We start from the raw sequence: 14119 nt of genomic DNA, 5'->3' as shown, positions 1-14119 counted from the left end.
CAGATAGAGAGGGGGAAGCAGGCTCCCTGCTGAGCAGAGAGCCCAATGTGGGGATCCATCCCAGGACCCTGAGGTCATGACCTGAGCCGAAAGCGGAGACTTTAACCCACTGAGCCACCCAGGTGCCCCTAAATCCCCCTCCCTGCTTGTGCTCAGGGCTAAGACCTTTGGAGAACAACCTCCTCTGAGTCCACTGGTGTTAAATAAACCTCCGATCCTCCAAAGTCTCTGAGTGCCACTTGGTTCTTCCAGGATCCAGTCCAGGTTTGGCAACAACCCCTAAGGAAAATTTATTTCATATTTTTGAATAAAAAGAAATTTTCACATTCCTGATAACTGAGTGCAAGAGCCATGTACCAATGTACTGCTTTCAACTTAAATCACTGAGGCACTTTTACTACGATTCTGTTAAATTCAGGATTTTAGTGCTTGCCATTACCAGATGAAAAGTAAAGAAGAAGTCTTTCTGTGGGGAGTATGAATAATTGTATACAAAGTAGAGAAATATCCAATTATGTGACAAACTTTGTATAATAAAAAGTTGCTTAAAGTATAAAAAAAAAAGTGATGAAGAAAAACATTCCTGATAAAGATTTTAAGAAGGAAATTGGGGAATTCCTAGGTGAAAAATACAAATGTGCTTTGAATTCATTCTCTGCCATTTAATGACTTTGAAATCTTGGGATAATTTCTTAACTTTGAATTTCAGTTTTCTCATCTATTAAATAGTTATAACAAAATCCTCTACAAAAGGTGTTTGTGAGAAATAACCAGTATGAGTCCACTAGGAAATCTGGTCTGAAACATGATGATCATTTTTCTCCATGCATCAGATGTCCTGTGAGTCTAACCTTCAACACTGAGAAGTGTTGACACCTATTCTCCTAAAACTTATTTGAAAATTTTGTTGGCTACTACTGATATACTCAATCGACCATAGTTCTGACTTAGCATGATAATTCCTTTGTTCTTGGGCGGGTCCTTCTAAATCCGTTAGAATTAAGTAATAGCCTATGTGAATGTTTTGCATGTCACATACAAATAGTCACATCACACACCTTGTTTAACTTTAGCATCCCTGTATTAAGAGATGTCACAACACACCTACTTTGCTTTAGGAACTAGTGTTGTGACAGCTGAGATACATAAATTCTACAGCAGAGTGAAGAGCTTATGGTACTCATTTGCATGTCAATACCCAAATTTTGCTTCTTCCTCATTTTTATTGACAATGATTGTGTCTAGCTAATGGCAACAACCTGAAAAACTTGCACATCTTAATGAGTTCTCTAAATGCTTTGGTAGAGTTACAGATTAAAATAAAATTTTAATCATGTATCTGCCTAAATGGTATAATAATAATGATGATGATTAAGGATCCTAGTTTGCTTTTTGTCCTACAAAAAGAGTTTGACATCCATGGGGCGGGGGGAGAGAGAGAGAAACAACTTCTTTCATTTCTTTATTGGCAGTTTTTATTGAAATCTTAGAGTGTTGGGAAACCTGGAAATCTGCCAACTTTCTTTATATTCAGTATGGTTTAAATTTTACATTGTACATGTGCAAGTTTGTCTTGACAAAATCACATCTTTATAAAACTTCACCTATGAACAGGGCTTTGTTTATCAGACGTGTTAATGTCAAAATTACAGAACTGTGCTATAGGTAAAGAATGAGTGAATCCAGGAATACTAGGTGGACAACCCCATAATCTGATACTGTTCCCAGCATGTCATTATTTAATACTTCACTGACCATAGATGTGGCACTTTCTCCCCTATTTCTTAGTTTCTGCCCTGCATACTGCAGTAAAATGATCTTCCCTCCTTAAAGGTCATTGTATAAGGTAATGAATTGATGCATTCTTTAAATTTTGTCACATAAGACATGCTAAATTTAGTTAGTATCTTAAAGTCAAAATAGATACAAATAGATGCAAAATTAACTGTACACATAGTAATTTTAAATGTAAAGATAAACTTACAAATAATTTTAAAAACTCAGTGAGGAATCCTTAAAGTCAACGAAAATAAAATTTAAAGATCAAGTTAGAAAGTATCTTTTCTAATTGGGCTGGTTAAATTGTATTAATAGCTGCCTAACAATTTGACAAGAAAGAGGTGGGGGGAAGAGTACCCCAGTAATGTTCTCAAGGAATTATCAGTCATATTTTTATTAAAGGATATTGCTATTAAACTTTTGTCTGTTTTGCCCTGAAAACAGAACAATGGCTGCAAAGTACACTCCATTCTAAGGAGAGGGACTATATTATTTTTGTAGTTTTTCAAAGCAAAATTTAAAAAAAAAAATGAGTTTTGAGATTCTTAAGCCAACATCCAACTTTAGTATACAAGGTGAAATTAAACAGACCTTCTCCACCCCCACTGACAAGCCCTAGAGTGAGGCATAAAGAGATGTCTTCACTCCCCTTAATCGGGATTGGCAAATGTATTTATATAACTGGGGCCCAAGGGTTCAAGCCACCTGGCTCCATGGGTCCCAAACAGACTAGGATGAGCCACTGATGGCTGATAAAATCCACAGGCAGAGAGACAAGTCATGGTAAAATCAGAAAGGGATTGATTTCAGTGAAGCCAATACCAGGGAGACAGTGAACTAACATCTCAAATACTGTCTCCAAAGTGTTAAAAATACTTCTGGTTTATATAAGGAAAGTGTGCAATAAAGGTGTGTGCGTACTGGCAGGTAGGCAGTAAAGGTCAAGTAGATAATTTTCTTAGGGTCAGTCATACAGGGTCTTGCTGGCATCAGGGTAGTCGCTATTGCATGAGGGGGTAGTTTCTCTTTCCATCACAGGATATTTTACCCTCTGGATCTTCTGCCAGTTAAAAATAGCTGAAAGAAGAACTCAGAAAGTACATACTGAGGTCCAAATGGAGGTAGCTGAAGTCCTCTTTCATTTACTGAAGTTTTGAAAATGGAAATCATGTACTCCCACACAATTTATTATATGCCTAATCACATTATATACCTTTCAGCTATATTCACTAACACGATTTTATTACTCCACTTTTTCAAACCTACATAACTATTTCACGTTTCTCAGAAAGATAAAAAGTTGCCAATATCTCCACTGTTTGTTATAGATAAACCTCTTCTTCCCACAGTGACTCTCTCCTTAATCAAAGACGCATGCAGATCCTCTTAGCCCTCTGCCTGCCAGGCCCTGACTTTGGGCTCTGTCCTTGGCCCTTTGGTCCAGTTTTAGCAAGAATCTTGTTGAGTCATTTAGCGAAAAACCCCTTACCCTGGGTATCTGATCTCCTCTGTATCTGATCAAGTTCCTCATCCCCCACATTGAATATCTTATCACTCTGGCCTGCCGTCATCAAGAATCCCATCAAGTCGGTTTAGCCAGAATCCTCCATACCCCTGATATTTCCTCTTGGTAATTTTTCATCCACAGACCTCCACTCTGATACTTGCCTATAAACCCCCACTTTTTCTTGCCATGTGCAAATTCTAATCTGTCTCCCCTGCTGTAAAAACCTCACCATAATAATCTTTCTTTAATAAAGTTTCCTTTATCATCTTTAACAAGTATCATGAAAAGTTTTCTATAACACCTTATTTTAAGAGCAAACTTCAATCTATATACTATAGATAACATTAAGTGACTGATTATCGATAAGCATCTTGGAAAATCTTTTCTCAAAATCCTCGTCTTGCTTTGTCTACCAACCGTAAACTATTCTCTCATGATCCTTCCTTGGTTCTAACCAAGACTTTATATTGGAAGATCCACCTTACAGTAAAATCCAAAACAATATAAATATTCAAAAATTTCCCAACCTTCTCCAAGACACTAAAGATCTATCAAGGTAGTCCTCTCCCTTACTGCACTGAAAAAACAAAATAAAACAAAACAAAAAACAAAAAAACAAAAAAAACCTCATCTTCACATTACTGACAAATTGTTCAGGGTGATATTTTATGGGATCCAACATTTGACATTCTTAGTTCCCACAAAAATCAAGTTGAAATCTTCATACAGCTATGACCCAAGGTCCTATCTTGGAAGCAACACACCCCTCTGAGTCCCTGGCACCTCCCACCAAGGGAACTCCACAGCTGTTCCAGCGTCATAACCTCATATTGGATCCAGGCTCTAATTTTCTTCTTCCTTCCTCCCTTTCTAATTATCATAAACATTTATTTCTATTATATGGGTGATCTTGACAAGCCACTGGGTTTTTGATGCAACACTGCGATAATCATTAGAGACCAAAAGCTTACTACAGTCTCACCCTTGACCCACCTTGGATAAAAGTAATAGACACAAACATCAAGCTATTGAATGCATCTGCTAACTTTGTTTTAGGGTTTTCTTTAAATTGATGCTTCCTCATCCTGTATGATCTTGGCTGCTTATTGAATATACACATATGTCACTATATATATATATACTTACCTCCAATGAAATTTTGTTTCAATTTCTCAGACATTTCTATTCATTATTATAACATTTAAAGTCCTGAATCACTTCTTTAATGAAGAGATAACTAATGAAGAGATAACTTGCAAGCTGTGCTATCTGTGTTCTATATATGTTTGTTAGAAACTCATTTAGATTACCTAGATTTACCTAGTAATGTTTGCTGATGGGTCATGTGTAAAGACTGAAATTGGAAAATATTAGGCAGGAGTTATCCTAATGGATCTCACTTTACTCTTAAAATCATATCCTTTAACACAGACAAATCTTCCCAGATAATGAACTCATTGCATTCACTACAGATCAGACTCATCAGCCTGAGTTCAATTAAGAAAAAGAAACCTCATAGTTATTGAAATGGGAAATAATGAAAATAATTCTTAAGCATTGAAGGAAGAGTAATGACAAAATGTGAAAAGACTTTAAGGACTTCCTAGCACTGAGCTAGAGTATACTCATGAAGAGGTAGACTTGGAAGTGGAACAGTACAAAACCAGGCCTCAACTCAGATTTGGCATGTGCACTGTAGCTTATTGTACTTCTGACCTAAGTAATTTCCACTGGCATATTAACAACTCCTTGTCCAAAACTATTTCCTGATGAGTTAATAAATGCTGTTTCATACACATTGAAATATTTTTTCCTATTCTCAGCTCCACACTATTTTTGCAATTAGACACGGACAAATATTGGAAGTAACTCACATAATAATTAATAAGACGTTTGCTTGATTTTTTCTAAATTCCTACTAAATTTCCAAAAAAACTTGCATTCATTAAGAAATATCAATGAAAGAGAGCTCTTAAATCCTGAAGGAAAGGATCCTATCAAATGGTAACAATTAGTACAACAGTGATATTCCAAGGAACTGATCTTTGAATCCCTATATCTCAACTAAAAAGAATATAAATTATCCTCCTCACAAATGGCCAGAAGTTCACTCCTACCAGAAATCTCAAATGAGGATTATTAGGAACCTTCCAGCAGCATATGCTTTTTGGAAGGAAATACCTCCTATCCAATAATTCTAGATTAATTAGAAAACTACAGTGAATTTAAATATCTTCCACCCAGGATCAATGGAACATTAACATAGATATTTACAATTTAATCTCCATTCATTTCTTCTCTATTTTTCTTATAATCTTATGCTTTCTTTGTCTAAGGATACCCTTAACTATATCACTCTTAAAGGCACTTTATATTACTAATTATTAATATTAATATTAGTAAATATTATTTTAAGTTAATATTCTTAATATTGCTTTCTGTCTTCTTAATCTTTTCTAGATTTCAAAACTATGTCTGGTTCAAATATACTTATTAATGGATTAAAGCATACAATTAAACTGACTTGTGATATTTAACACACATTTTTTATGGAAATTCTCTAGCTTCTCCTGATAACAGTTTATTCTTTTTAATTGTTTGTAATTAATCAGATGGTTTCTTGGGTAATTGGACTCATCGGTTAGATGATATTTTAGATGGAAAATATTACAATTAAGAGAGCCAGAAATTTAAAGCCTTCTGTCATGTTACACCTAGAAAAGCAGGCTCTCTTCTCTACTAAATCAATGCTAAGAGAAGTTTTGAGGAAAGCAGCTATTGTGATACCTTCACAAAACAGAAATTGGAAGAGAACTAAGAAATAGATTTTTTATATTTGGAAGCTGTTATAATTTTATAGATATTAAAAGTAAAATGTACTACTTCTCTATTGTACTATTGTAAAGATTTTATTGCCTGGCCCTGGACAATTCTCAGTAAGTGGTACCAAAACATTACAACAGTATTTCATTAGCTCCTGGGTGGTGGGCAGTATGTTAGGCAAGAGGGTTGGGGTAGGGGGAAAAAAAAAAGTTGTTTTTGATGCCTGATGACTGGTATGAATTTGTAGAACAAAAGCCCATTAGTTGTTACCTGAAAACTGGAGAAATAAGTCTTAAATCTGTAAACTAATGACTGACTTCAGCATAGTAACTGACATGGAATCATTTATAATCTATTTGGTCCATTAGCTTTCCCTCTATGAAAATGAGGTAATAAGAAACAGAAGTAAAATTTAAATTTGAGAACCAAAATCCTAACTATTCAAGATGAATTCTGAAAAAAATAAAAATAAAAAAAATAAAAATAAAAATAAATAAATAAATAAATAAAAATAAAAATAAAAATAAAAAAAAGATGAATTCTGGATTGTTTTCTCTATCTTCCAGACTCATTACTTTATGTTAGTAAACAAGTTAGTATTCTTCCTTACACAGAAAGAATAATTTTGGCTTTGTCTTACCAACATGTTTTGTTTCAGGCAGGTTGAATTCAACAGTCTTTTATTGCACTTGTCTTTCGGCTTCAGTGAGGCATTTTTTAAGATGGTTGAAGGGGTCATAATAAATATCAGATTATATGTGATTGTGAACATGGCCCAGCCTTAGCTCATTTATATACAGTGGCCTTTTATCTGATTTCCACATTCTTGGATCTCTCTATATATTTTCTCACCAGACAGGGCTTTACCACCTCTTCTTGCTAAACCTTTACTCTGGTTTAGTATTCTTCATACCCTTTATCATTGCCTGAGATATTTGCTTAATTTTCATGATTAATTTAATTCCTATCACCAATAGAATTTTTACTACATAATTCTAGCATGTAGTGTAGGGTCTGAAGCAAAGAGTTCAATACAATTCATTAATGCAAAAATGAATCCTGTTGTATGTGGGGATAAGGTAATGGGTACAATTTGTAGAAATATTTGCTATGATAAAGTAGTGGCTAAATAAGGGAGTCAGGAAAAAGGGTGGTAGATCTAAAGAGAGATTTAAATTTGAATAAAAGTTTTAAGGATGGAAAATAAATTCTCATGGAAAATAAACCAATGAGAAGAACAAGAGACAATTAATGGAGCAACATTACTGGGTGTGCTGAAAATATGAGATCCAAAATGTGTATGAAATATTTGGTGCCAATAGGAGAAGAACTCTTTCATTTTCATGAAAAAAGGCATGACAGGTACAGAAGAAATAGATTATGATAACCAAATATTTTGCCATATCATATAACTTGTAATCTTTTAAGAAGAACTTAGAACTTGAATAGAATCTAAAACTTGAATAATTTAGGGGCGCCTGCGTGGCTCAGTCCTTAAGCATTTGCCTTTAGCTTAAGTTGTGATCCCAGGGTCTTGCGACCAAAGTCCCACATCAGGCTCCCTATTTAGTGGGAGGCCTGTTTCTCCCTCTCCCACTCCCCCGCTTGTATTCCATCTCTTGCTGTCTCTATCTCTCTGTCAAATAAATAAATAAAATATTTTATAAAAACTTGAGTAATTTAGAATTAAAATAATAGAACTTTCTGGATGTATATAATAATCACTGTTTTCTCTATAAAGTTGAAAGTGAGGTCATTTGCTGTAATGGTAGTCAGATTGGATGATCAGAGACAATACAGATATTCTGAAATAGAAAATTTGATGAACAGGAAAGAGGACTAATTAGGGACCTCTTGGAAGATACTAGAAGGCATCAGGAAACCAGGTGACTTTGGAAATCATAAATTTTCACTGTTCTAGTTAGTTGCATGATTTGTCTTCTGTGCTATTCAGTAGGAAAGATACAACAAAAAAACAGAGCAAAAATTAATCATTGCAATCATGATTTTAATGACTAATCATGCTGTATGTCCATTTAATTGACTAAACATATCTTACTAGATTGGTGGTAATCAAATTATTTAGGCCAGATGTTCTACTTATAGGAATTCTAAAGTCTTTAAACATAGGGTATTTTAATTATTGGTACACTATAACATTTTAGGGTTTGAATTTTAAAGCTATGTTAACTTTTGCAATTGGAGTATTAATAAATTTAATGCCATTTATTGAAGAAAAGCTGAGAGGGCTTCAACCTTCAAGCATTCAGGAAACTGGCCAGTGTTCAAAATAAATTAGCAACAAAAATTTTCTAGTTTAATTATGATCATTTATTTTTATTTATTTATTTTTTAAGATTTTATTTATTTGTCAGAGAGACCGAGAACAAGCAGGGGAGCAGCAGACAGAGGAAGAAGCTGGCTTCCCACTGAGCAAGGAACCTGATATGGGACTTGATCCCAGGACCCTGGGATCATGACCTGAGCCAAAGGCAGCTGCTTAATCCACTGAGCCACCCAAGGCATTCCAATCATTTATTTTTTAATGAAATTAGAATTTTTAAAAGTCAGATTTAAAACATTTATATTCCATCCAAAGATTAAAGTATATAATTATGAGGAAACAGATACATATTTTCAGCAAGAGTCCAAAGTAAGATTTCTATGCACACACAAAACCTTTCATTTTAATGGAGGCAAAAAGAAAATTTGAGAAATGGATACTTATGAGCCATTGTAAAAGCTGTATATGTGACAGATCTGCATATATGAGTTTATAATTATTAAATTGCTTGGTTTCAGTGAGTTTAACTCAAGTGCTTAAAGAGGAATTTTGAAATTAGATATTTGGCTAACACTATTTGTGGATCATTTTTTCTACTTGTATATTTTACATGCTTTAGCCTCATACTTGCAAATTTACCTTTTACTCTATTAGTTTATAAATTCTTGGAAGAAGGGCAAGCTTCTTTTCATATTTACATAATCAGTGCTTAGCATATGGCTAGCACAATTATGCATTCAATAAATGTTTCTATTTAGAAGTTGTATTAAGGAAAGAAAATTACAAGGACTGAATACTAGGTGGCAAATTTTTCTAATAAAGATGCACTTTGTAGGCAAAGCTAATTAGCATAACACCTGTCACTTTTTACTTATTGGGATGAGAAAGGTTGAAATGGTTCTAAGAAGGCTTACAAAATACATTGTAAAATTTTCGTTATCACCAAACCATTTAGAGTGGTTTACCAAGAAAATACTGCTTTGTTTTCTCTGTTAATATTACAGCAAAATTGAGCAAATATCTAAAAAAAAAAATAAAAAATAGAAAGATATGGCATCTCCTTATTATAAGCAGTTGCTACACCAAAAAATCTGTTCTGATCAAGGTGTTAACTGAGGAATATACATATGAATTTTGAAAATTAGCAATTTTAATAATAAATAACAACACGGACAGATATATATGTATATATGTAAATACACAGCCATAGATAAATACACATAAGTTGGAAATAACTATGTATTGTTTATCTTTTTATTCTAAAAAGCATTGATTCACTTTTATCATTTTATGGGAATAAGAAATCTTTCTTTTTAACTTTTTTTTTAAAGATTTTATTTATTTATCAGAGAGAGAGAGAGAGAGAGCGAGCACAGGCAGACAGAATGGCAGGCAGAGGCAGAGGGAGAAGCAGGCTCCCTGACGAGCAAGGAGCCCGATGTGGGACTTGATCTCAGGACGCTGGGATCATGACCTGAGCCTAAGGCAGCTGCTTAACCAACTGAGCCACCCAGGCGTCCCAGAAATCATTTTTAAATAGCAAGTTTATTAACCCTAGTACCCATTTGATGGACCTTATATTTATAAATGGATATCAGTGGACTAACTGATTATAGAAATGTTATTTTTAGCAAACATTTATTAAGTGTAACATTTGAGATGCCACACAGAACAGAATTAGGGTCTTTGTAATATCTCAGATTTCTTCTTCTTAAGTAGATGTTGTGATGAGTTATGTAGATGTATAAACCTTATGCTTAGGATTCAAATGTGTGTAAGTCTCTGTTATTAAGTAAACTAACTTTTCTCTCACAATTCCTAATAACTTAAGGGAATTGCCTATTTATTCCCTTTGCTTGTTTGTTTTGTTTCTTAATTCCTTTATGTGAGTGAAATGATATGGTATTTGTCAATCTCTGATATATTTCACTTAACACTATTTTCTCTAGTTTCATACATGCCATTGCAAATGGCAAAATTTCATTCTTTTTATGGCTGAATAATATTCCATTACATATATTCATTCCATTATTTATGCCAATATTCAACTTCACATATATATTAAATTATATGCCTATATCTATCTATATCATCTATATAGATCTAGAGACCTTCTTTATCCCATTCATCAATCAGTGGATACTTGGCCTGCCTCTATAGTCTGGCTATTGTAAATAATGCTGCTATAAACAACAGGGTGCATATACCCTTCTGAATTAGTGTTCTTGTTTTCTTTGGGTAAATACCCATAGTGCAGTTGCTGGATCATAAGGTAGTTCTATTTTTAATTTTTTGAGAAAACTCTATTCTGTTTTCCACAGTGGCTACACCAGTTTGATTTCACACCAACAGTGGAAGAGGGTTCCTTATTCTCCACACCTATTGTTACTTGTGTTGTTAATTTTAGCTATTCTCACTAGTGTGAAGTGATATCTCATTGTAGTTTGATTTAGTTATTACATTTGCTGATGGTACATGATATTGAGCATCTTCTCATGTGTCTGTTGGCCATCTAGATCTCTTCTTTAGAGAAATGTCTATTCATGTTTTTTTCCTATTTTTTAATTGGATTGTATGCTTTTTGGGTGTTCAGATGTAAAATTCTTTATATATTTTGGAAACTAACCTTTTATCAGATATGTCCTTTGAAAATATCTTTTCCTATTGATTAGGTTTCCTTTCAGTTTTGTTGATTGCTTTCTTCACTGTGCAGAACTTTATTTTTGATATGATCTAATAGTTTAATTTTGTTTTTGTTCCACTTTCCTTAGGAGACATATCTAGAAAAAGGGTTGCTATGCCTTATGTCAAAGCTACTGTGTGTGTTCTCTTTTAAAATTTTTATGGTGTCAGGCCCCACATTTAGGCCTTTAATCAGTTTTGAATTTATTTTTGTGTATGGCATTAAAAAGTGGTCCAGTATCATTTTTTGCATGTTGCTGTCCAGTTTTCCCAATACCATTTGTTGAAGAGAATGTCTTTTCCCATTGGATGTTCTCTCCTCTTTTGTTGAAGATTAATTGACCGTATAATTTTACATTTATTTCTGGATTTTCTGTTCCAATTTATTGATATATATGTCTATTTTTGTGTGAGTACCATATCATTTTGTTTACTACAGCTTTGTAATATAGCTTGAAGTATGGAATTGTGGTGCCTCCAGCTTTGTCTTTCTTCTTCAAGATTGCTTTGGCTATTTGAGGTCTTTTCTGGTTCCATACAAATTTTAGTTTTTTTCCCTCTAGTTCTGGAAAAAAATGCTGTTGATATTTTGATAGGGATTGTATAAAATGTGTAGAATGCTTTAGGTAATGTAGATATTTTAACAATATTTTTTGCTCCAAAATGTCTTCCCATTTCTTTGTGTCATTTTCAGTTTCTTCCATCAATATTTTATAGTTTCCAGAGTACAGATCTTTCACCTCTTTGGTTAGGTTTATTCATAGGTATCTTACTGTTGTGGGTACAGTTAGTGAATATGGTTATTTTCTTAATTTCTCTTTCTCCTGCTTCAAAATTAATGTATTGAAATGTAATATTTCTGTACATTAATCTTATAACTACAATTTCACTGAGTTTATCAGTTCTAGCTTTTATTTTTTTTTGGTGAAGTCTTTCAGGTTTTCTATATATAATATCATGTCATATGCAAATAGTGAAAGTTTTACTTCTTTCTTAGTGATTTAGATGTATGTATGTATGTATATATATGCACGCCTGACTGCTATGGTTAGCACTTCCAGTACTGTGTTGAATAAAAGTGGTTAAAGTGGACATCCTTGTCTTGTTCCTGATCTCAGAGAATAAGCTTTACCAGGGTGAGGTATGTTCCCTCTAACCCTACTTTTTTGAGAGCTTTTATTATGAATAAATGTTAGAGTTTGTCAAATGATTTATCTGCATCTATTGAAGTGATAATATGGTTTTGATCCTTTCTCATGGATGTGATGTATCACACAGATTGATTTGCAAATAGTAAACCACAATTGGAATCCAAGAATAAATCCTACTTGATCATGGAGAATGATTTTTTAATGTATTGTTAGATTCATTTTGCTAGTATTTTGTTAAGAACTTTTGCATCTGTGTTTATCAGAGATACTGGCTGATAGTTCTCTTCCTTTGTGGTGTCTTTATCTGGTTTTGTTATCAGGGCAATCCTGGCCTCATAGAATGAATGTGGAAGTTTCCCTTCCTTTTCTATTTTTAGAATAGCTTGAGAAGAACAGGTACTAACTCTTTAAACATTTGGTAGAAATCATCGGTGAAGCCATCTGTTTCTGGACATTCATTTTTTTGGGAGATTCTTGATTACTGATTCAATTTCTTTGCTGGTAATTGCTCTCTTCAAATTTATTTTTTCTTCCTGTTTCACTTTTGGTAGTTTATGTGTCTAAGAATTTATCCATTTTTTTTGTAGGTTGTCCAATTTGTTGAGATATAGTTTTTCATAATATCCTTCTATGAGGGGCATTTGGTTGCCTAAGTCAGTTAAACATCTGACTCTTGGTTTCAGCTGAGGTTATGATCTCAGTGTTCTGGGATAAAGTCCCTCCTGTGTCAGCCTCCTGGATCAGTGGGGAGTCTGCTTGAGATTCTCTCCCTCTGCCCCTCCCTCCACTGGCTCACTCTCTCTCTTTCAAATAAATAAATAAATAAACCTTTAATTATCTTAGGATTGTTGTATTTCCATGGTGTTGGTTGTTACTTCTCCTCTTTCAGTTGTGATTTTATTTATTTGAGTCTTTTCCCTTTTTTTTCTTGATAAGTCTGGCTATGGGTTTATTAGTTTTATCGATTTTTTTCCCAAACAACCAGCTCATGATTTCATTGATCTTTTCTATTGTCCATTTGGTTTCTGTATCATTTATTTATGTTCTATTTTTATATTTCCTTCCTTCTGGTTGTTTAGGTTTTGTTTGTTCTTTTCCTATATCCAAGGTGCAAGGTTAGATTGAAGATTTTTGAGATTTTTCTTGCTTCTTGAGGTAGGCTTGTATTGGTATGAACTCCCCTCCTAGAACAGCTTTTGTAGCATCCCAGAGATTTTGGATCATTGTGTTTTCATTTTCATTTATTTCCATGTACTTTTATTTTTATTTTATTTTTTTTAAAGATTTTATTTATTTCACAGAGAACGCAAATAGGCAGAGAGGGAGGCAGAGAGAGAGAGAGAGGAAGGGAAGCAGGCTCCCTGCTGAGAAGAGAGCCCGATATGGGGCTCGATCCCAGGACCCTGGGATCACGACCCGAGCCGAAGGCAGAGGCCTTAACCCACTGAGCAACCCAGGCGCCCCTATTTCCATGTACTTTTAAATTTCATCTTTGACTTCCTGGTTGACCTATTCACTGTTTAGTAGCGTATTATTTAATCTCCATGTATATGTGTTGCTTCCAGATTTTTTTCCTGGGTTTAACTTATAGTTTCACAGCATTGTGGTCAGAAAATATGCATGCTATTATTTTGATCATCTTGCATTGGTTGAAGCTCGTTTTGTGGGCTAATATATGATCTATTCTAGAGAGTGTTCTATGCGTAATTAAAAAGTATTTGTATTCTGCTGCTTTAGAATGGGATGTTCTGAATACATCTGTTAACTCCACCTAATCTAGTGTGTCATTCAAAGCCATTGTTTGCTTGTTGATTTTTTGTTTAAATGATCTGTCCTTTTATGTGTGGTGTTAAAGTAACCTACTATTTACCATATTATTATCAATCAGTTCCT

This window comes from Mustela nivalis (genome assembly GCF_964662115.1).
Source record: "Mustela nivalis genome assembly, chromosome: 9".
NCBI lineage: Eukaryota > Metazoa > Chordata > Mammalia > Carnivora > Mustelidae > Mustela > Mustela nivalis.
The sequence above is the reverse complement of the archived record's forward strand: the minus strand, read 5'-3'. Positions refer to the sequence as shown.